The sequence below is a fragment of the Lithobates pipiens genome, unplaced genomic scaffold (assembly GCF_037356315.1).
Source record: "Lithobates pipiens isolate NorthernLeopardFrog02 unplaced genomic scaffold, aLitPip1_a1.2 Scaffold_13, whole genome shotgun sequence".
Classification (NCBI taxonomy): Eukaryota; Metazoa; Chordata; class Amphibia; order Anura; family Ranidae; genus Lithobates; species Lithobates pipiens.
The window spans coordinates 221209705-221234387 of record NW_027507718.1 but is presented as its reverse complement, the minus strand read 5'-3'; the positions used below and the strand labels follow the sequence as shown (position 1 = coordinate 221234387).

The window sequence follows — 24683 nt, the reverse complement described above, 5'->3', positions numbered from 1 at the left end:
TCTTGAAAAAAAATCCGGGTCACAATCCTGTGCAATGTCCTTTTTATTTATTTAGTTCAGTTGAACATTTCGAGAGCACTTATGCTTATCAGATGTTTTTCCGGAAACTGTATATGCTGTCATAACCTTTTGATACTGTACCTTGTGATATGACAGATAAATTGGCAACTTGAGTCACCAGCTAGGCAGGCACCAACAAATTGCCCTCTTTGAAACTCAGAAAGCTCATGACTTCGTATTACTACCAGCACATGCAATGAATGGTGGAAGTAAGGCTTCTCACCTGTTATAAACCTCAAAAACCTGGTGATCCTGTAAGTAGCCTTAGCTTCCTGGATCATCACTGCAACAAAAAACACACGTTGCTTCTGGTTTTGTTGTGTTGTGCCGCCCAGCGAGTTCCCTGCATGACTGTACAGGACACTATACTGCCATAAAGTGTCATGTATGCTGTAGTAGTTTATCTACAATTGCCCATCCCTGCTGTAAAATTGACAGGGGTTCCTATATGGTGTATCCCTGTCAAAGCAGCAGCTTTTAGCACAGATCCTGACTCTACCCCTAGCTCTCTGAGCTGCTGAAGAAGTTAACCTAGCAGTCACATGACCACAAACAGAAAAAAAGCTATTTTTGGGCACTTAAAATATTGCAGTGTTATTTTGGGTTGGTTAGATGCTAATACTTTACAAATGCTTTAGGGCGGGTTCATGCTGCCCCAGGTGCTTTGGGCAAAGTGCAGCTAACCCACACCTTATGCACTTTCCCAAAGACTTCTATTATGTCCAACAGTTTGGTGGCCTGTCTGAAAGTGCACCAAAACCACGGGATATAATTGAAGCCTACGGGAGAGTGCAGCTAACCCGCATGCCAATTTCGGGTTACCTGCACTTTAGCTAAATCACAGTCGGGCAGTGCGAAGCCGCCCCTTGAGATTTGAAAATGTCACTGAAGCCATTGCCAGATAATAGTCCATATTCATATCTCGCATGTTTCTGGAATGTGGTCTAAAAAGCACTGGGTACTGTAGCAACCACCAGCTGTATACTGGAGCATGCACAATAACAATGCAAATAGTCTCCAGCACACCAAAGATCTTCAACTAAGTGCAAAGCAGTGTAGTGCAACATTTCGTAGCTGCACAGGATCTCTTTGTCAGGCATGTGATCATTAGACGCCCGATGAAGGGTCCTGCATTGCTCTGAAGGGTTTCATGTGATGTGATCGATCTTCAATAAAAAAAGTTTGACTTAATTGAAGATCCGTTGTGTGCTGGCGAGTATTTACATTGTGAAACCATTGCCTGCCTGGGAGCAAAGAGGATTGCTGCTAATGTTCAAGGAGGGGGCAACAAAGAAATGGCCAGGTAGAGAGCACGTTTGGCTGTCTATACAGTGGGGAAAAATTTTTTTGATTCCCTGCAGATTTTGTAAGTTTTCCCACTAACAAAGAAATTAAGGGTCTATCATCGTTTTTGTAGGTGTATTTTAAATGATAGAGACAGAATATCAACCAAAAATCCAGAAAGAACACACAAAAACATACAAATGTTATTAACAGAGTTGCAGTTCGGTGAGTAAAATTAAGGCTTTGATCCCCTACCAACCAACAATAATTCTGGCTCCTACTGACTGGCTGCAGTATGTGCTCATGCAGTACACCGATTAGTCCTATCAATTTAAGAAGTTGATCCTAACGTCAACTTGTTATGCGTATAAAAGACACCTGTCCACAGAATCTTTCTTCCATTCAAACCTCACCATCATGGGCAAGACCAAAGAGCTGTCAAAGGATGTCAGGGACAAGGTTGTAGACCTGCACAAGTCTGGAATGGGCTACAAGACCATCAGCAATAAGCTTGATGAGAAGGAGATAACTGTTGGAGAGATTGATCTCAAATGGAAGAAATACAAAATAACAATCAGTTGCCTTCTGTCTGGCGCTCCATGCAAGATTTCACCTCATGGGGTAAGAATGATCATGAAGACATATGTACAGGCCCGTCTGAAGTTTGCCAATGAACATCTAAATGATCCAGAGAAGGATTGGGAGAAAATGCTGTGGTCAGAAGAGAACAAAACTAAGATTTTTGGCATTAACTTGACTTGCTGTGGTTGGCGGAAGAAAAATGCTGACTATGACCCGAAGAACACCATCCCTACAGTCAAGCACAGAGGTGGAAACATTATGCTTTGGGGCTGCTTCTCTGCTAAAGGTACAGGCCTACTTTGCTGCATTCAGGGGCCAATAGACGGGTCCATATATTTGTAAAATCTTGGATCAGAAACACCTTTCCTCAGCCAGAACACTGAAGATGGGTCTTCCAGCATGACAATGACCAAAAATGTACTGCCAAGGCAACAAAGGAGTGGCTTAAGAAGAAGCACAATAAGGTCATGGAGTGGCCTAGCCAGTATCCTATAGAAAATTTATGGAGGGGCTGAAACTTCGAGTTGCCAAGTGACAGACAAGAAACCCTAAAGGTTAAGTTCATCTTTACACAAAAATCTGATAAATCGGTGATATGATCGGTCAGAAAGAACACAGGACCCCAACAGTTTCCGGACTCCAGGTTAGCGGGATCGGGGGTGGGGACAGGGTCCAGTGTAAGTTCACCTTACAGATTTTTTGTAAAGGTCAACTTACACTTTAAGGATTTAAAGAAGATCTGTAAAGAACAGTGGACCAAAATCCATCCTGTGATGTGTGCAAACCTGGTAACAAACTACAAGAAACGTCTTACCCCTGTTTGCACCAACAAGGGTTTCTCCATCACATGTTTTGTTTGGGGCTCAAATACCTTTTTTATTCACTGAACTGCAATTTAATTTATAACCTTTTGTATCATGTGTTTTTTCTGGATTTTTGGTTGATATTCTGTCTAATATTTAAAATACAGGTATAATAATAATTATAGACCCTTTCTTTGTATGTGGGCAAACTTACAAAAATCTGCAGGGGATCAAATAATTATCTTCCCCACTGTATCTGTCCTCTCTGGAAGTATCCAGAACATAGATTAAGCTAGAGGAAAGGCAAAAAAGGAAGTAGGTATTTGTCATGAATTAGATGTAGAAAAAACTTTAGAGGAAACCAGTCTGGAGGAAGAATCGTCGGGTGTATGTGCTGAGTGGAGCTGTATTAAGAGTATTTTGAAGTGATAAACAGAAAAATCGTTTTCAAAGAGAATAAAGACAGACATGTTGGCGAAGAACAGTGGTCAGCAACCCTGTCCTCAGGGCCCACTAACAGGCCAGGTTCTATGTATTACCTTGTGGAGATGCAGTCTAGAATACTGCAATCATTGAGCAGCAAATTATATCAACTGTGATGTATTTAAATTATCTTGCAAACCTGGCCTGTTAGTGGGCCCTGAGGACAGGGTTGATGACCTCTGGTGTAGAAGATCCAAAAACCCATCTACAACACAGGGTTAAATACATAGGACCAACTATATATGATCGGAGTTGGGCAGATTTTCAGGAATAGCTACTGGGCTGGAATTAAGGGGACACTGTCACATGAGATTATGGAGGCTGACATTGCTGAAGTCTTCTTTTGCCAATGCAAGTCTCCTGGCTGCCATGCTGATGCTTTGATGTTAATGCTGTCAGTCGCTGAACTAGAATAGGTATAGAAATTTTCTGATTCCCATTTATAGCATGGATGTCCAAGGTCTGTGAGGTAGTAGTACTTAAGTGAGACACGGACAAACAATTGCCACTTTCATGTGGAGGCCAGCAATGGCAGCCCCTGTATAGCTCTCATAATCACATTAAGTGTGGGTGTGTCACTGAGGGCCAAGCAGGAATCACTGTGAAGAGTGCTGTATAGTGGGGAAAATTTATTAGATGAATGTGAGGAAGCTGTGGGAGAATAACATATGAATATGTAGTAAATAAAGGAGCTGAGGGGAGGCAGTAAATATCAAAGAAAATGGATAAAAAAAATGCAGTTACTGAAAATGACCGTGTTATATGAAAACAGTAAACAGCTCAAATGGAAAACAGAACGGTGTGAATTTATGGAGAAGGGAAGGTTTGGACTAAATGGAAACAAACAAGTATAAATCGCTATAGGATGAAAGTGAGTCAAAAAGGAAATAATCTGCATTTAGTGCACAAGTGGGGTAGAGTTGACACAGTGGCCATGATTGGTTAGGTGGAGGACCAGAGAAGAGTGGAAGAATTAACAGTTGTTTTGCAAAGCTGTAACGAGCTAGCTGTCAAAAACGACCACCTTGATAGGTCTATTCCATGCCTGCATTGAACACATGATGTACTATTTTGTAGATAATCATTTTAATCTTATACATATGGATGTTTTGTAAGTGTTAACAGTCCTGATACTTTAAATCACATGACTTGCAGAATAGAGCAAGTTCATACCATTTTTTCTTTTTATCTTTTTGTATTTTTTTTTTTTTTTTTTTTTTTTTTTTTACCACTTGCCACCCAGGCCAATTCTGACATTTTTCTCCTGCATGTAAAAATCATGTTTTTGAGCAAAGACCCTAGAGGATACAATGGCAGTCGTTGCAACATTTTATCTCGCAAGGTAGTTGCACGGAAGTTTTTCGAACACTTTTTTTGGGGGGGGGGGAACAGTAAACTTAGCCCATTTTTTTTGCATAATGTGAAAGATGAAGTTACGAATAAATAGATACCTAACATGTCAAGCTTCAAAATTTCACACGCTCGTGGAATGGTGCCAAGCTTCGATACTTAAAAATCCCCATAGACGACGCTTTACATTTTTTTACTGGTTACTTGTTTTGAGTTACAGAGGAGGTCTATGGTTGGAATTATTGCTCTTGCTCTAACGTTTGCGGCGATACCTCACGTGTGGTTTGAACACAGTTTTCATATGTGGGTGGGACTTACGTATATGCGTTCGAGCACATGGGGCGGGGCGCTTAAAAATTTTTGATCGCTTTTATTCCTGTTCCTAAACATCCCTTGTAATAGGAATATGGCATGATCGGTCCTCCTTACAGGGAGATATGGGGCCAATAAGACCCCACATCTCACCTCTAGGCTGAGAAGCCTGAACTAAAAAACAAAAAACAATCTGGGCTTCTCAGCTGAGGCGCCGCCATGTGTTTGAATGCAGAGGCCAGGCGTGACATCAAAAACATCACGCATGGCCTCCGAACGATCATAGGGACTCCAGCGACCATCTGGTCCACTGGAAACCTCTATGGTAAACATCCGGGGCCAGCGGATCCTGTCTCCGACTCACCTTTGGAAGGAAGCGGTGAGTCGGTAGAAGCACCGGAGGGCAGCGGGAGGGGGGACATCCGCCCGTAAGAACGGTCAAGCGGCAGAACAGCCGCTATGATTTTTTTTATGGTGTAGGAAATCGCCGGCTGAAAAGCCGATGTCTGAATGATGCCTGTAGCTGCAGGCACCATTCAGATATACCTGCACAAAGTCAAGGACATCATATGACGGGCTGGTGGGCGGGAAATGGTTAAATAGCCAAAAATGAAAAATGCCTGTAAACGAAACATGTTAAGAAGCATTTGGTGCTTGAAATGCCTCTAAACTCAGCTTCTGAACCCATTTTTTTGCGTTCCAAAAAAAGCCTCTAAACTCAACTGCCTAGAATTGACTCTAAACAACCCTGTGTACATGTACTGATAAGAAAACACAGAGAGTTCAGAAGCAGTTTAACAAAAATGCCCAAGTGCTCCTAAACGTCCATTTAGCAGCAGCAGTGCACATGAGGCCTTAAAGTGGTCGTAAACCCACTTAAAAAAAAAAAAAAAAAAAAAAAAAACATCTGCAAGACAAAGGCATAATGAGCTAATATGCATAGCATACTAGCTCATTATGTAATACTCGCCTGAGATCGAAGCCCTCACTGCGGTGCCCGTACACCACTCCAGCAGCTGACATCACTCCCTGTGGTTACTTCTGGGTATCGCAGCTTCGGTGCTGTGATTGGCCGAAGCAGTGATGACGTCACTCTTGTGCATGCGCTTGGTAAAGGCACACGTACATGCCATTGCTTCAGCTTGTGTAAGTGTGCATGTGCCGATGGTGTCAGCACATGCAAATACAGGGATAACTCCTAAATCGTGCATGCTTATTATAGGCTTACCTGTAGCACAAAGTGGTCTGTAATGCCGCTTGGCTCGTTGTAAGTCACCACACTCTTGACGTTCGGCATTTCCGGCAACATTTGTGCAACCATCTGTATGCCAGACACGTTTGAGCCAACATCCGTCAGAAATAAATCTAGGATTTTGTTGTCGGAATGTCCAATCGTCTCTATGCAGCATAAGGGTTTACAACCACTTTAAATGAGAAATGTATTATTTTTTTGCTTGGAGTAAAGATCACGATTTTCTCACGATTCTGGCATCATAGCATCTTCTTTCACATTATACAAAAAAATTGGGTTAACTTTACAATTTAGTTATTTTTTTTAAATACATTAAAGTGTTTTTTTTTTTTTTTTTTATTTGTTTGAAAGACCGCTGCGCAAATACGGTGTGACATAAAATATTGCAACAACCACCATTTTATTCTCTAGGATCTCTGCTAAAAAAAAAAAAAATGTATCATGTTTGGGTGTTCCAAGTAATTTTCTAGCAGAAAATAATGATTTTTACTTGTAAGCAACAAATGTCAGAAAAGGTTTGGTTTTTAAATAGTTAAACTTCCTTCATTTACAGGCAGGAGTTCTTTCCTTTGATGAAAGAACAAAAAGATACTATGTTTCTCCTTATCTAAGTGTTGTGATAAAACTTGGCAGGCTGCCTGGATTTTATTTTTTTCCAGCTGTGAGAACTCTCTGCCCTTAGAAAGAATCCTGATATGCTGTTTTGAAGATCGGGAAGGGAAAAAGATCGCAATTTTGATTCTTGGCGATTAATCGTGCAGCCCTAGTAAGGGCCCATTTGCACTTCAAATAGTTTTAGTTACACATGTGCCACAACGTGCTTTACTGTATTGTGAGTTTGTGTGAGCAGCGTTATCATGACCTACTGATTTTAAATGGGCTCAAATGCAGTAAAAATCCCTCCTAGTTTATTTTTTATTTATTCACCTCAATGTATTTCAAGGCATTTCATGCGTTGGGGTGTACCTCTTATATACAGTATTTCACAAAAGTGCGTACACCCCTCATATTTTTGTATATATTTTATTATATCTTTTCATGTGACAACACTGAAGAAATGACACTTTGCTACAATGTAAAGTAGTGAGTGTACAGCTTGTATAACAGTGTAAATTTTCTGTCCCCTCAAAAAAACTCAACACACAGCCATTAATGTCTAAACCGCTGGCAACAAAAGTGAGTACACCCCTAATGCCACGGATATTACGATCGTGTGTGGGCTTCATTGGACTTTTTTCTTCAAAAATTCAGACGGACCTAGAAATGGAACTTGTTTCAAATCTGTCCGATGGAATCATTTTCTATTGGGGAAACCGTTCGTCTGTATGCTGGTCTGATGGACCAAATATGATGCAAGGGCAGCTATTGGCTACTGGCTATTGAACTTCCTTTTCTAGTCCCGCTTACGTCGTCACATTCAAAACAAACAGACTTTGGTACGTTCACGTGTGGGAAGTCCGTTTGGTTGGAACTCCGTCGGGAAGACTGTCAGACCTTTTCTGCCAGAAAGTCCGGTCATGTGTACGTGGCATTAGTGAAAAATTTCATATCATGTGACTAGTGTTACAAGGTCTCAGGTGTGAATGGGGGAGCAGGTATGTTAAATTTGGTGTCATTGCTCTCTCTCTCTCGTATTGGTCACTGGAAGTTCAACATGGCACCTGATGGCAAAGAACTCTCTGAGAATCTGAAAAAAAGAATTGTTGCTCTACATAACATACATACATACATACAGATGGCCTAAGCTATAAGAAGATTGCCAAGACCCTGACAGACCATACAGCGGTTTAACAGGACAGGCTCCACTCAGAACAGGCCTCATCGTAGTCGACCAAAGAGGTTGAGTGCACATGCTCAGCTTCATATCCAGAGGTTGTCTTTGGGAAATAGACGCATTGCTGCAGAGGTTGAAGAGGTGGGGGGTTAGCCTGTCAGTGCTCAGACCATACGCCGTACACTGCATCAAATTGGTCTGCATGGCTGTTGTCTTTTATAAAAATGATGCACAAGAAAGCCCGCAAAAAGTTTGCTGAAAACAAGCAGACTAAGGACATGGATTACTGGAACCATGTCCTATGGTCTGATGATACCAAGATAAACTTATTTGGCTCAGATGGTGTCAAGCATGTGTGGCAGCAACCAGGTGAGGAGTAAAGACAGTCAAGCATAGTGGTGGGAGTGTCATGGTCTGGGGCTGCAGACACTGGGGAGCTACAGTTCATTGAGGGAACCATGAATACCAACGTGTACTGTGACATACTGAAGCAGAGCATGTCCTCTCCCTTCAGAGACTGGGCCACTGGGCAGTATTCCAACATAACGATCCCAAATAAACCTCCAAGACGATCACTGTCTTGCTAAAGAAGCTGAGGGTAAAGGTGATGAACTGGCCAAGCATGTCTCCAGACCTAAACCCTATTGAGCATCTGTGGGACATCCTCAAATGGAAGTTGAAGGATGCAAGGTCTCTAACATCCACCAGCTCTGTGATGTCATCATGAAGGAGTGGAAAAGCACTCCAGTGGCAACCTGTGAAGCTCCGGTGAACTCCATGCCCAAGAGGGTTAAGGCAGTGCTGGAAAATAATGGTGGCCACACAAAATATTGACACTTTGGGCCCAATTTGGACATTTTCACTTAGGTGTGTACACAATTTTATTGCCAGTGGTTTAGACATTAATGGCTGTGTGTTGTTATTTTGAGGGGACAGCAAATTTACACTGTTATACAAGCTGTACACTCACTACATACATTATAGCAAAGTGTAATTTCTTCAGTGTTGTCACATGAAAAGATATAATAAAATATTTACAAAAACGTGAGGGATGTACTCATTTTTGTGAGATGCTGTAGCTATATTTAAAGTCCATTTTCCCCTCTTAGCTGTCACTAGAACAAGTGCCCGCATTGGAAGGTTTCTCCCGTTTCAACTGTTACAGCTCACAATTTTGGACTTTCACTCATTTTTTACTCCTGGTGAAATGACCTCCAGGAAAAGCAGCAGATTCATCTCTCCAGTTTGAAAAAGATAGCAGAAAGACCAGACTGAAGTTCTAACCCTCCTCCACTGTCCACACTGGGGGAAAAGGGGCTATAATGCACTTTTAATAGGCCACGCTGGTCAACTTTATACACTGTTCTGCACATTATATATTCTACAATGCTCAGGTGTTTACTCTTTGCTGTACTTTTTATGCATCATGCTCAGCTCTATACTGTATGTTGTGCCATAAATTATGTACTCCACAACAGTTACACTGCTCTTTACGCTGCCCAATGGAATATGTTTGAAAAACATTTTTACATTAAATGTAAGCAATCACAAGGTATTTAGTGCTAGGTGATCAAAGGTACGGGGTAAACTTTTTATTTATTTATTTTTTTTATTTTTTTTCAATGAAGGTTTACTTATTTTAATACACTTGAGAAAATCTGCTATACGCTTGACTCTTCAAACTATACCTTCATTCCCTCTGGCTCACTGCATGCACTATACATTATATATAGACTAATTATGCTGTGCCTTTGTATGCATTCCCCCTTGCTCCTGAAAAGGGCACACGTCAATTACTGATCCCCGATGTTCTCCCTCCTCTGAGTCCCTGATACTGAATTTCTTTCATCATCATGATGCCTCTTGTTTATATTTTGAGTTTTTGTTCTGCAAGGTTTCACAATATACAGTTTTCTTCTGTGTGTATAATGCTTGAATCCAAGTTTGCATAGACTGGCATAAAGCACAAATGATGTTCTAAAAAATACAGTCAAAGTGCTGCATGTCACCCCAGCTCTTTAGTGCTGTATTGATTTACATGTTGCGCCCTTGTGTTAGATGTGTACCCTAGTGTGTTTCAGTATGCAGTTATCAGCATAGATTGGCTTATGACGTCCGCATATATAATTTAAGCCAATTGTATGAGAGGACACATAAGCATTGCAAACAGGCAGTACACTCCACAAGAGCAATCATGGACTAATAACCAGCTGTATAACTGGTTTTATCTAATAACCATAAAAATCACCAGTCATGCACTATTTTTTTTATAACTGAAAGGCTGATCGTTTCGTTATAGCTGTACAGATTACATTGAATTGGTATCAAAGTAAACATGATCACTTTCCATTGCCTAACCACTCGGTGACATTTACTGTTCAGGGACAAAACTTTATATGTTCATGTATTTAGGAAATCATGCCTGTACTCTAGAAATGCAATAATTAAAAGAGAACTATGTTTTTTTTCAAAATTTTTTTTTATTTCAGAACCATACTTATCTAGGTGGATGCAGCATCGGTCCGATGGTGCATCTGCCCCTCAGGGCCTCTAGGACTGAGAACCGCTTGGTTCTCAGAGCTCCCTGAGTAGCTCCCTCTACTCTGCACACACCCCCCACTGGCTGTGAAGCGGCCTGGTGCCAGTCCTGCCATGTGGTCACGGTCCTTTCCAAGCCTGGACCGACTCTGTGATGTCAGCCGACAGCAGGCTTCAGCCCGCTGTCTGCTGAAAGTGGTTCACACCAGTGCAGAATGAACTGCACTGCTGTGATCCACAGGATGAGATTGACATTTACTGGAAAATGAGATTGTCATTAAAATGCATAAACTGTGCATTATTGGAATGCAGATTAGAATCAAATATAGCTCATTGTATGTAGGTTTTATAGTCTGACTACTTGCACTCATACAGCAAACCTACTCAAAATATGTCTACTCAGCATGCAGATAGTATTATTATTAATGTTAATATATTAATATATAAATCTGAACCTTTTTATACTTTTGCCATCTGTTTAACTTGGTGTAGTAGCTACAAAAAGTAACTATAAATAAAGCTTTAGGGAACCCACTATACCACACTTGAGTTTTTTTTCCCCATAACTATTTCTTTTCTTTTGGTAGGCTCTTAGTAAGCCACAGTCAAGAGAACATATATGGGTACCTAAAGTTATATTAAAATCCACATTTTCTACACTGCCTCCCACTTCCTATGCCTCCCTATTGGTCAATGAAAGTATCTATCACATACAAAGAACCACTGGAGTATTCAAGACAAAACTTGACTATTCATTAAATGGGGCACATGCTAGGCTGGGGCATGTTTGGTTTTCTCCAATAAAGTAAGGGTCTTTAAGTGGTACGTCCACTCTTGCACTTCAGTGATTGCACAAAGTGAAAACCTACAGCAAGCTACTTTACAAAACAAACTGCAGGTGACCTTGTTTTCCCATTCAGCTTTCCTTCCTCTCTGTAACATGCGCTTTCTACCTTTCCATCTCAGTTGTATCCTCTCTCCTTAAACTTTGTTTCCTTCACCCCTCTTCTCCACCCCACAATCTGTATAGATCACCCTCACATCTGCCAACTCCTTATTACTGCACTCATCATCTTCTCCTAATTCTAATCCCACATGCTAATAAAACCACCATGATGCTGAGGCATGTTCCCTCATATAAATTGCACTCTCATATTATCTCCCTCACCCTCCTGCTTCTCCTAACCTCTGACTATATATCCCCAAACCCTGGGCCTCCTTTATTTAACTGTACCCAATGCATCCATCACCCTGTACACTCTGGCAGCAGACGCAATCCACACAATTTCATTTACATTCCTCTTCTTCCTAAAACCAACCTCCTTATGACCTCTTTGTCTCTAACTCCTTTAATCTTCTTGCTGTCACCAAAACCTGGCTTCATGAATCTAAAACTGCTTCTCCTGCCTCCCTCTCCCATGGTGGCCTTCTCTGGACTCTCTTCCCTACACCCAGTGGATGCAAGGGAGATGACGTGAGAATCCTCCTATCTCCACAGAGCACTTTCCAGGTTCTTCACTATTCCATCTCTGTCCCTCTCATCATTTGAAGCTCACTGTATACATCTATTTTCTCCCATTTCTTTAATAATTGCTGTGATCTACTGCCCCCTGGACCAGTATCAACTTTCCTTGATGACTTCTCTGCCTGGCTCTACCATACTTTCTCTCTTCTGAACTTCCCACAGTCATTCAACCAATATAAATCTGCCTTCCAAAAATGCAATTATTGCCTCCATACTGCCAAGCAGACACATTTTATCACTCTCATTAACACCTTTTCATCCAGTCCCTGTCAACTCTTCTCTACCTTTTAACTCTCTACTTCATCCTTTACTGCCTTCACCCACTCACTCTCTCTCTGCCCAGGAGATTGCCAGTTACTTCAAAAATAAGATTGATACTATTTGTGATAAAATCTCTGAACAGATATCCCCCCACTTAACACCCCATGTCAACACTCAACACTTCCCTTATTCATATTTAACCCTGCTGCTATAGACGAGGTTGATAAACTTGCTTCTAATGGCCAACCAAACACCTGCCCCTGGATCATTCTCCCTCTCAAATACTGCTGTCACCCACTGGCTCTGCCCTACACTACATAATTCATTCAAATCTTCAATCTCTCCCTCTCTTCTGGCATCTTCTCCAACTACCTAAAACACGCACTAGTTACCCCCATATGTAAAAAGCTTTCCTTCCAGTCTTAACAACCTATGCCCCATCTCCTTGCTCCCCTTTTCCTCCAAAATCCTTGAACGCCTGATCTAAAACCAAATGACCACCTCATTAGGAATGACCTTCTTGATCCCCTTCAGTTTGGATTTCACCCTCAACACTCCACACAAACTGCTCTTTTAAAATTCAAAAACGATTTACTAACAAAAACCAATAAATACTATTCTGTACTCCTACTTCTGAACCTTTTGGCTGCCTTTAATATGGTTGACCACCCCCTCCTCTTTCCTAAACAATGTTACTCCTTTCGTCTCCATGACTGTGCTCTTCATCGTCTCTCATCCTAACTATCCCACCGCACCTTCAGTGTAATTTACAGTTCTGCTCCCTCCTCTCCTCTACCTTTCTTCATTCATTTTCCCCAAGACCCTGTTCTTGGACCTCTCCTATTCTCCATCTAGACCTCCTCTGTGGGTCAGCTGATAGTCTCCCATGGCTTTCAATGTCATTTCAACGCTGACAACACCCAAATCTATCTCTCTACCTCTCAGCTAACTCCATCAGTCTCCTCCTCTGAACTTACTAACAGGCATATCTGTCTGGATGTCATATCACTTCCTCAAACTCAACCTGTCCAAAACTGAGCTCATAATATTTCCCCCTTCACGTGCCCCTTCCCCTGACTTCTCTGTCAAGATCATTGGCACAGCCATCAACCCTTCCCCCGCATGCCAGGGTGCTAGGTGTAATCCTGGACTCTGAACTCTCCTTTCGGCCCCACCTTCAATCACCTTTCAAAGCTTGCCACCTCAACCTCCAAAACATTTTCAAAATACGCTCCTTCCTAACCAATAACACCACAAATCTCCTAATCCACTCCCTGGTTATCTCTCGCCTCAACTACTGCATCTCCCTCCTCATTGGCTTACATTTTATAATAGGCTATCCCCACTTCAGTCCATCATGACTGCTGCTAGACTCCTCAACCTTGCAAACCGCTCAGTGTCTGCTACCCCTCTCTGCCAACCCCTTCTCTCTAGTGAGAGTTTGCCAGGAAGGGGGGGGGGGGGGAGAGTCATAAGAGAGCCAATGAGAGCTACAAAGATGGAGGTGTGTGTCTGTGTAAATCCAGGAAGTGAACAGGCTGCAGCTTCAGCTGCCCACAGTTAAAATGGTTGCAGCCAGATTCAGTGGCAGGAGATTTCTGCAGCATATTTAGCAAGTACAGAATCACAGTATATATAAAATAATATGGTGGTTGGAGGGAAGCTTCAGAATGGCAAAGATGTTTTTATTACAAATTATGTGAGCCGACTGCAGTTCCTCTTTAAGACTTACATGGTAAAATTGTATTAAACCCAAAACTCATAATGTACCAATGATTAGATGTGGTGGCTGCATTGGTTTTCTTTTTTTAGTTCCCCCATCCCCCCCATTTTTTTCGCCTGACCAGAAACCCTCCTCTATTAGGGTGCCCCACTCTGTATGGACGAGCAACACTGACACCTTTTGGACAGCAGCATTGCCAGTCTGAGTTGATATCAGTGTTGGATGCACTAACAGATTAGATACACTGACAAATTGAAACCAAATTCCAGATAACACTTTATAAGCAGTTACAGCAGTTTTTTTTCTTTTGGATAAAAGTTTTATACAAATGAATAAAATCCAATTGTTGCAATTGTAAGCACCCCTGTCTGTGTTAAATAGTTTGCCTCAACCCTCTAACTATTACATCTTCAGGACAGCTTGTTCTGTTGAAAATCAACACTTACTGGCCAGTACAGTGCAAAGGCCACCTTCCCTTCTTTTCCTGTTTTACTCAGCTTTGTTTGCTACAAAACTGAGGACTCGCGAAGTAGGGTAGTTATAGGGGGAGGCTCAGGGGGCATCTCCTCAAGGCTTTTCCAGTGGCTAGTCACCTGAAAGTACCGGCCTATGACCCAGGGTCTATAAATATTCAGTTTATGTCCTGTACTTTACTCCAAGATATGGAATTTACAGGTAAGTCAAAATTCCTTATTTTTAGCCAGCAAATTTAAAATGTATGCGTTTTCGCAGTTATTGGACTTTTTACATTGTGATCACTGTTTAAGAAGTTATGCGCTTGCTACAGAGACTGCCCAGCAAATGCAGCTTGCTAAGGTTGTTTGATTGAAACATCAAATTAAGTTGCCTGATGGAGAAACGATCATTGATGTCATGACTCATTCAATTCTGTAGAATACTAGCTTCTTTCCATATAGGTGAGAATAGAACCATGTAAAAAGGAGGCTCGAGCTCCACCTACTTTTGACATAGGAGATTGCATAATAAATAAGTGCCTAACTATATAAATAAAAAATGTCTTTAAAACTTTTATTTTATTTTAACCACTTCCTGGCCGCCTCACGCAGGTATACTGCAGCAGAAGGGCACGTACAGGCAGATTAATGTACCTGTACGCTGTCCTTTAAGAGGCGGCTTGAGGGCTCGCGTGCCCGCCGGGAGCTCCGTGACTGTGGTCACGGGTCCCGTGGACTCTGTCTGCAGGCATACCCACGATCGTCCCACAGTGAAAAAGAGAGCGGGGAAATGCTAATGTAAACAAGCATCTCCCTATTCTGCCTAATGACACTGTCACTGATCACAACTCCCTGTAATCAGGAGTGGTGATCAGTGACATGTCACACACAGCCCCTCCCCCCACATTTAGAATCATGCCCTAGGACACACTTAACCCCTACAGCACCACCTAGGGGTTAACCCCTTCACTGACAGTGACATTTTTACAGTAATTAATGCAATTTTTTAGCCTTGATTGCTGTATTAATGCCAATGGTCCCAAAAACGTGTCAAAATTGTCCGATGTGTCCGGCATAATGTCAGTCATGATAAAAATCGCTGATCGCCGCCATTACTAGTGAAAAAAAAAAAATATATCAATAAAAATGCCATAACACTATCCTCTATTTTGTAGACGCTATAACTTTTACTTTTAGACGCTTATTGAGATTTTTTTTTTTTTTTTACCAAAAAATATGTATACATGCATATGTATATTTTTGGGGAATATTTATTATAGCAAAAAGTAAAACATAATGCGTTTTTTTTTTTTTCAAATTTTTTTTTTTATAGCGCTAAAAATAAAAACCACAGAGGTGATTAAATACCACCAAAATTAAGCTCTTTTTGTGGGGAAAAAAGGGCGTCAATTTTGTTTGGGAGCCACGTCGCATAACCGCACAATTAGCAGTTAAAGCGGCGCAGTGCCGAATCGCAAATAGTGGTCTGGTCAGGAAGGGGGTAAATTCTTCTGGGGCTGAAATGGTTAATAAGACCTCGAACAGCCACGTTTTTAGCAACCTGTTTCAGGGCTGTAATTTTTATCTTAGGTTTACTGTGCCATGTGTCACAAGAATGCACATATTAATGCCCTGACATATATAGATTCAGCTTCGCTTGAGTTTTATGTAAGATCTGTAACCATAGAGGCATTTCTGATCAATACCTAACAGGTGTTCATCATTCATAATCATTCAATCAGTATGGGAAAGGACCTGAGGGTACTGGTAATTGAGTCTGATTTTAAATGTCACTGATAACCTCTCACCCACATATCCAATCTAACTTACAACCTTTATTGAAATTGATCATTGCACTTCCTAACAGGGCACAGTATAAAGTAACTTAAATACCTTTCTCAGAGATATTCTTATAACAGAGGTAGGCACCATTAAGTCTGGAAATAGAAGTAGGTTTGCCACCAGATTCTCATAGTGGAGCTGTCTAACCCACCAATCCCAACCCATCTACAGACTGTCATACTGGAAACCCGTAGTTTGACCAGTGCTTGAAGTCAAAGGCTGCAGTGCCGATCTGTGTGTTCTAGTGGGAGGGAAGTCCAACTGTCAGAATACAATACGACAGAGATCCCTGCATCAACATCACTTGTTTTGATGGAGGGATCTGTGAGTTTTGTATTTGCTTAACCCACTGGTTGAAAAACAAAACAAAAAGCTCCACATGTATATCCTGCTTTAGTCTGTTATTTTTCAACTTTAACAGACCAAGCTGTGCAGGAAAAGTAGCAGTTGAGCCTCATACACATGATCGGACTTTGTACAAACTTTCCCGTGGATTTTTGTATAAAGGGTGTCGTCTGTGAACTTGTATTGCATACACACAACAGGACTTTTTCAGCCAACTTTTACCAAATCACGTCATTTTTCTTCTCTTTACCGCCACCTTTGGTCAACTTCTGCATTGTTGTCTGATGTTTTGTATTGGTTCTGAGCATGCGTGTTTGTACTTTGTACAAAAGTCCTATGGGTTTCTGTACACACGATCGGACTTTGCTCCATCGGACTTTTGTTGCCGGAAAGTTTGTCCATTTGCACAGCCAACAAAAGTCCGATGAAAACCAAAAGAGTTTGTCCGATGGAGCGTACACACGGTCAGATGTTGCCTTAAAACAGCTGATTTGCATGTTTGTTGTCAAAAAGTCCGATTGTGTGTACGGGCCTTAACAGGGTTGAGACAACTAATTTACCTGTCAAATCATTTACTGACAGGTGCATGTAATGGTCAACTTTTATTAATTTATGTAAAACCTTCATCACAAAAGGAAAAAAACAGTTTGCTGTAAATGCTTATAAAGTGTTAGTTGGAGTTCAGCTTCACATTTGTTAGTCATGTCCGTCTAAATCTGCTAGTCTAGCACTACCCTCCCCCCAGATAAACAATACTACTGTCCAAAGGTGTTTGCTTTACTACTCGTGTTATAATGGCAGGATCACCAATTGAATTAAAGGAAAAAGCCTAAATAAAAAATCTAATGCTGCCACCATAACTGAAAATGAGTAAACCGCAATGTATTACATTTTTTTTGGAGGGTTTATTAATACTTTAAATGCTTGGGTATACCTTTTAATTGTTTGACTGTTTGTGTTCAGTAAACGATATTTCTACCACATAGGGGACCAATAGCCCTCTATGCGATAGCATATTTATTGTGAGGCCGCGTACACACGGGCGGACTGTTCGCCCAACTTTGTCCGCTGAACAGTGTTTGGGCGGACAGTCCGCTCGTGTGTGGGCTTCAGCGGACAGTTTCAGCGGACAGTCTGACGAACAAAGTTTTTCGGAATTCCCGTAAGACAGTCCGCTGAAACTTGGTTTGAGCGGACAGTCCGCTCGTGTGTAGGCTTGTTCGTCAAACTAAGTTCCGCGCATGCTCAGAAAGGATTTACACGCCGAAGGTTGCATTGCAGTGTATAGGACGTCGTTTTTCTCGTCCCGTCGTACGTGCCGTTCACGTCATCGCGCACGCTTTCAGCGGACTGTTCGTTCGTCGTGTGTGGTCAAGTCCGCTCATGCAAATTTTGAGCGGACTGTTTGTCGGATTGTTTGACAAACTAAGTTGGGCGAACAGTCCGCCCGTGTGTACGCGGCCTAAAGGGTTCTCTTTAATTTGACATTACTGAATCTTAAGGAACACAGATCGTGCTCCAATAGCTTCTCCTCTGGCTACTGCAGCTGGGAAAATTGACCAGTGAAACCGGAAGTTGCATAATACACTTTGCTTTAAGGTTCTTATTAATTAGGTTTGGGGTCGGCAGGTCAGGGGGTCACCTACCTTAAAGCGAGATGAATGGAAGTTCCATTTTTGGATGGAACTCCACTTTAAGTACAAAATGTTTTTTCCTTTGAGTTCAGCCTCCTTGGTTTACTCATTTGAAAAACTAACATACACTTATATGGGCGGCGTACTCCAAACTACTGACCATTACCTGGGGTGGATCATCCTTTCCCTCCCACTACCCACAGCTATTTCGATTGGGTAACTGGTTTGTAGCAGGTACCCCAAAGTTTGTGGCAGATTTGGATAATGGTGGTGTGTGTAGACAAAAATGATTGGACATATGACATAGGGCGGTATCTTATAATTTCGTAAAAGAAGATATCTGTTCTGCAGTCCTAAAGAGGACATTCTAATGAGTTCATTGTTTTTGGATACCTGTGTTTTAATGTGGGGGTTTTTTGCTATTCCATGTCAACCTATTATTTTTCTTTTCTCTTCTTTCTATTCTTTTCTTTTCAGAACAATTAACTCATGTAAAGAAAAAATTTGATTAAAAATATAAAAAAAAAAAAAAAAAAAAAAAAGATTGTGGTTAGTGATTATTTACCTGAAAAACTAGACAAGAGGAAAGACTTTACTGGTCCTACCACCCTGGTTCTTTCTGAGAAATGATAGTGCTGGAAATACTAAAGCATCTTTGGGCAGGGGAACAATTTGCCACTGGTAAAGGAACCCTAATAAACCTTTGAAGAAATGATAAAGTTCCTTGGAACCCTTCACTTTTTTTTTGTAGCAGCAGTTAAATATTGATTGACCATGGGAATTCAATTGTTTTGGGACTGCTGTAAAATACTAAACTATATTACTGATAGAAGAATATTGTTTTGTCTTCCAGTTCTAGAGTAAATAAGGTTTATAAAAGGATGTCACAGCAGTACCGAAATACATAGTAGCTCTGAGATGAAAAAAGGCTGTTATTTTGCAGACTGTACAGCAGATGGTGTCAGTATGGTTCTATCTACAGCTGAGGAAAAGGGAAATATGTTGTATTCTGCTCAAAACATACAAGCCTCCAGCAAAATTGGGCTCTTACGCAAGCTAGAATCTGTTTATATGTCAATACACATTTTACATTCAAAAACAAATGGTCCATTTTTAATTTAAATGTCTAAAGTCACTATTTAAATATGAATAGGTTTGAATCCATGAGTAGATTGATATAGATGTAGCATGCTGATGGGCTGAAAGATATAGAGGAGTCTGCCCTTTTTAGCTGTTACTAAAAAAAATCCATAAATCAGAATTCCAAACTAAAAGCATAGGTATACAGGGTTGAGTACATCTCAGGTGTTAGGTAAGTAGTAGATTTGAAGGGGTATTTGAATTTTTCTAGAAAAATGTACATCGGATTGTGGCCCATACATACGCGAAACTAGCAAGCTTATGCCAGTTCCAGAATAGGCACGTTTAGGCATATTAAAAATCATGCGCTATATAGGGGGGAAAAAGCGCAAAAGGGTATGACATTGGCCAATATTTGTAGGAAAGAGGTGAAAAGGGGTTGACAGCAGGAAAAATATAAGGAGAAAAGGTTAGGGATTACGACAGAAGCCTATAACAGAAGAGGGTATGTTGGCAAGCAGCATGTGCAGGACAGGAGTCCAAAAGGTATGATGAAGGTCAGCGAGTGCAGAAGAGGAGTGTGGAGGGTACAACAGTGAGTAGTGAGGAGTCTATTACAGCAGGCAGAAGGAGAAGAGGAGTGTGGATATTATGGTGGTGGCAATCATTTGCAGTACAAGAATATGAAGAGTCTGATGGTAGTATGTTCAGGAGAGGATTCATGGAAGTATGATGATGGGTAGTATGTGCAGGAGAGAAATTCAGAGGGTATGACCATGTGCAGGTAGCTAAAAGAGGAACAATTTTTCAAAATGATGTGGAATATAAAATGAGGAATAAAATAAAGTTCCACAAAATTTAAGGAGTTTTGAGTGACATTAAGATTTTTTTTTTGTTCTGGATCCCTTTGTCTTTCACCTAGTCCATCGGAAGTCACCCATGACAACTGCTGTTAAGACTATTTCTCTGGAAGCTTCCTTCCTCTGGTCCATCTGAAACGATTATGGTCCAGCACTGAGGTGTCAGAGGAAGGATATCTGTCACAGGGGTTGATGCAACTGGGGTATAATGTCTGTGGTGGGAAAAGGTATGGTAGAGTGAGGCAGCTGGGGAGGGATACACCTGTCATGGGAAATGATTCCCTGGGAGGAATTTAAAGATGGTCTGCGGAACTTTCCGCAAGAGGCACTTTATGAAGCTGACTTATGATGGGCAATACCTCTTGGTTACTCCCTTGACCGTTATGTCAAGGAAGTCTGAGGGGTAGGGAGCGGGGTGGATGAATGTTAATGGCCGGAAGAATACCCTTTTTCCCCTAGAAAAAAAAAGGCAGTCTACCTCTGGGCAAGACTACGGCTCCAGAGAAAAAGTTGCTTTCTTTTGTTTTTTCTTTCTTTCTTTTTTTTGGGCCTGGGCCTAGTCTTGGGTGGCCCTGTCTAGGGTTTTCCTTCCCCTAGATGAGCTCCTGTCCCTCCAGTTCCACATTTAAAACCTAGGGTCCACCCTGCCATTGGCTTTTGTAAAGAGGGTCCTGGGACTAATTGATAACTCCCATTTGAGACAGTAGCCTGTGCCCAGTTTCACTCTAGGCTGTTGCCACTCAATATTCCGACAGCACAAAATGAAACCAAGCACAGCTCAGTCATCCCTACATTCTTAAAAGTTAAGATGTTGATTTCTCGCAAAGTCTGCCATCTTACCTGGTATGCTTATTTTGCATAGGTCAAGGTTAAGAAATTCTGTTCCATTCCATTCCAGAAAGTGCTCCACGGGACAAATTCTTATATTTTATCCAACTTGGTCCTGGCCATCCTGTAAAGATGGCTTGCCCCATTTTCCCCCCAATTACTTGGTGGGATCTCAACCTGGTTTTATTGGTTTTCCATAAACCACCATTTGAACCTATCAGGGATATTCTATGGTCTACTGTCACTCACAGGATTGCCTTCCTTGTTTCTTTCACCTCTGTGTGGTGAGTCACTGGAGCCTTATCCTATAAAGAGCCCTTCTTAGCGTTACACAGGGATAAGGGTGTTAGGCGACCTAAGGCCTCATTTCCTCCTTTGTTTGCTAGATGGTTTCTTCCTTACACCTTAACCAGGACAATTTTCTTCCCTCTCTATGTACCGCCCTGAAACAGCCTAGACCTAGAGATGTTTTCCTCCACTGTCTGGATGATGTGCATGTTGTGTGGGTTTACCTCTCTGCTATTGTGTCTTGACCATATCTGTTTTTCAGATCTGTAATGGGTTTTTCTAGGTCTTGTGATTGCAGTTCTGATTACTGCAGCTTGGCCTAGGTCTGGGTTGGAACTAAACCACAGCCAATCGCATGTCCTGTGACTTTGAGCTTTTGCAAACACTACCTTCCAGGCTGTTTAGAGCTGAGTGCGCCTTGCCCCCTAGGTGGATCATACTCTTGATTCACAGTGCACTCTACACTGAATTGCCTGGAAGGGAGGGCGTGTAATGGCTAAAGCAAAATCACAGGACATTTGATGTGAGGGTTCGCTCCACTGCTGACCTGGGGTGTTCTGTGGTGATAGTAATGACAGCAATCACATGACCCAAGGATGAAAAGGAAATAAAGGTACAAACAACAAGATTTTTAAAGCCCTGTATATATACATCTGTGGCTGAGGATGTGCCCATCAAGGTGGAAGGCAGATTTTGGGTTTAGTACCACTGCTGTAAAATAAAGGAAAATACTTCTATATTCGTGATTCCCCAAAAGATACAATTAGAGGAGCATCATAAAAAACGGCTGAATAGATTGAGCTCTGTAATATAACAAGAAAAGCCAGTATTGCTCTTAATATCAGTTCACTTTCGGATTAACGTTTTCTATTCCAGCTTTGTTCCTACAGCACCCTCGTATTTTTCAGTGCCTGTTCCACTACTTGGATGTTGTAGTGTCTAGGTTTTTAAAATACTTAGGGAAAAAATAACTTTAGAAAAATGTGATGCTACCTCCTGTTGAAGAGCTATGCTAAATGTTCTGGCAGACATGTTACTGGAGCTTACAATGTACACTTATGTGCCTTTTCAATATTAACACATTTAGGCTTAATATAGAAGCTAACTCCAAAAATACAAGATAAGACAGCAGTACTTCGTGACTGCCATTTTAAGTGTATAGCAGTTCTAACAATAACGTGATACAGTGTTCTTTCTCTCCGAGTTAATTTGGTAAAAGCCTCATTTTTTTTGAAGCAGTGACGTTTTGGCATATAAGAAAATACTTCATGTATTTGGGATAATCTTTAAGTTAATAGACCAATTAATACTCTGTATTAAGAATTACATGTTTTCAAGCCATGCCTGAAAGGGATACTACATATAAGACCAAATTTAACCACTTCCCCCTCTGGAGAAGTGTTTTCATTATTCACACGCATTTTAAAATATTAATTTTTTGGTTTTAAAGTTACATACATAAGTCCCAAGACATTATGTGTTTTCTGAAAACAGAAGCCCTTTAAATAAAATTATAATAGTTGCAATTTTTTATGTCGCACAATATTTGCATAGCTGTTTTATGAAATCTATGTTTTCAAGAAAAAATAAATTAAAACACAATTTAGCCCCCCCCCCCCTCCCTTTTTTTTTTTTTTTTTTTTTTTTTACAAAATAGATGAGGCAGTATTGAGAATTCATTCCAAATATATTGCACTACAAAATTGCGTGCACTCCAAAAATGGTGTAGAATAACATTACATAAAACTATCAATAGGTGACACTTTAAATGGCTTTACAGCTCATCAGTTTATAGTTCATTGTAAATAAAGGACATAGAATTATTGCTTTCAGTCCAGTGTGTGTGTCTACCAGTATATGTTGCACAATTGCTTGCATGCCCCTTGCACTTTTCCATTTGTGTGTACAACGGGGAGGGAAAAATTTTTCATTGTTTTTATTTTTTCTATCAAAAGGAAGGGCTGAAAAGCCCCCTATGTAATAGCACTAAGCAGGTAAAGGGTAGTGAGGCGGTTCGGTTCGATTTTGCATGGAGTGCTGTCTTTCTCTGTCTTACAAGAATATAAACCATGATGAAGTACCTTCATCCCAATAGTGAAGAGAAGAACAAATAGCCTCCAAAAAGGAAAATAAGGGACTATTATTGGCAGCACAGACACATGCACTCCAAAAACGTGGATATATAAAAAAAAAAAAAACAAAAAAAAAAAACTTTTATTACAATGGCAAAAATATTTAATTAGATAAGTAAATGGGTTAAAAACATCTGAGTGGCTGATATGGTAAAGTTTAACACAGTGATGGTAATGTGAACATGACCTTGATATTAGGTACGGATTACAGAGCCATCCAACGCAAAGTTATATGCTGTTTTTCAGGAATGCTCCTGTTTAAGGTCAGGGGTATTTAAACTGCTTTGTATTGAAACATGTACTTCAGCAGCAATTGTTGAAAGCAGAGTGAGGATGCACATGTGCTTCCCAATGACACCCGAGTAGCAGGCGAGACCCAAGCAGCAAACCAAGAGGCTGCTGGGGCCACCCAAGGCTGCAAACGATCTGCCTAGGAAACCACCATTAAAATAGCAGAATGGAGTGTTGAAGGAAACTGGTGTGCTAGAAATACAGACCGGCATATGTTGGAGGTGGTAATGGCCATGTATAAATTGCGGCATTTGGGTATCAAATCCACAGCCAAATCCACCCAAATAAATATTTGAGGAGAGACCACAGGTGCCATGGCTTAAAGCCACTGCAGGCTCTCTGTATTTAGCAATATGGAAAAAGAGCCATCAACACATGAACATTGCTATTAATTATTTATGGCAATGTAACAGTCAGGTCAAAAGACCTACACGTTTCAGCTCATAGGGGCCCCATAGTAGGCCTATGGGTGACATTACTGCTCAGGCATTGCAGCTGTTGTCGTTGCTGTCTCCTCTCTCCCCCTGAAGCTGTCCACAGGGGAGATCACTTGACCAGACTGGAGTGCCCAGAGAATAGGTAAGTATAGGCAGTTTCCTTCTATAGAAAGAAAAAAGGGGGTAGAAGCAGGTTTAAGCTTAGCTAGTAATAGCCTGGACTTTACCCCTTTGTTAGAACAGGCAGTGTTCAAATATACTTTACAACCTACAATGAGATCTATCAGCATGGTACAAATAGTTAATTAATTATGGTAAACATAAGAAAAACTCCAGAATAAAAAAGCAGGTAAAATGTAAGCATTTTTTATTTTTTTTGCCAGGTAAAATGTAAGCATTTTTTATTTTTTTTGCCAGGTAAAATGTAAGCATATTTTTTTTTGCCAGGTAAAATGTAAGCATATTTTTTTTTGCCAGGTAAAATGTAAGCATATTTTTTTTTTTTTTTTTTGCCAGGTAAAATGTAAGCATATTTTTTTTTTTT

At 40.9% G+C, this 24683-nt stretch overlaps 1 protein-coding gene across 2 annotated transcripts in view; it reads left to right on the top strand.

Moving 5' to 3' along the window:
- The window catches only part of TNKS (tankyrase), a 315565-nt gene that overhangs the window by 157003 nt on the left and 133879 nt on the right, over positions 1-24683 (top strand). The window lies entirely within an intron of this gene.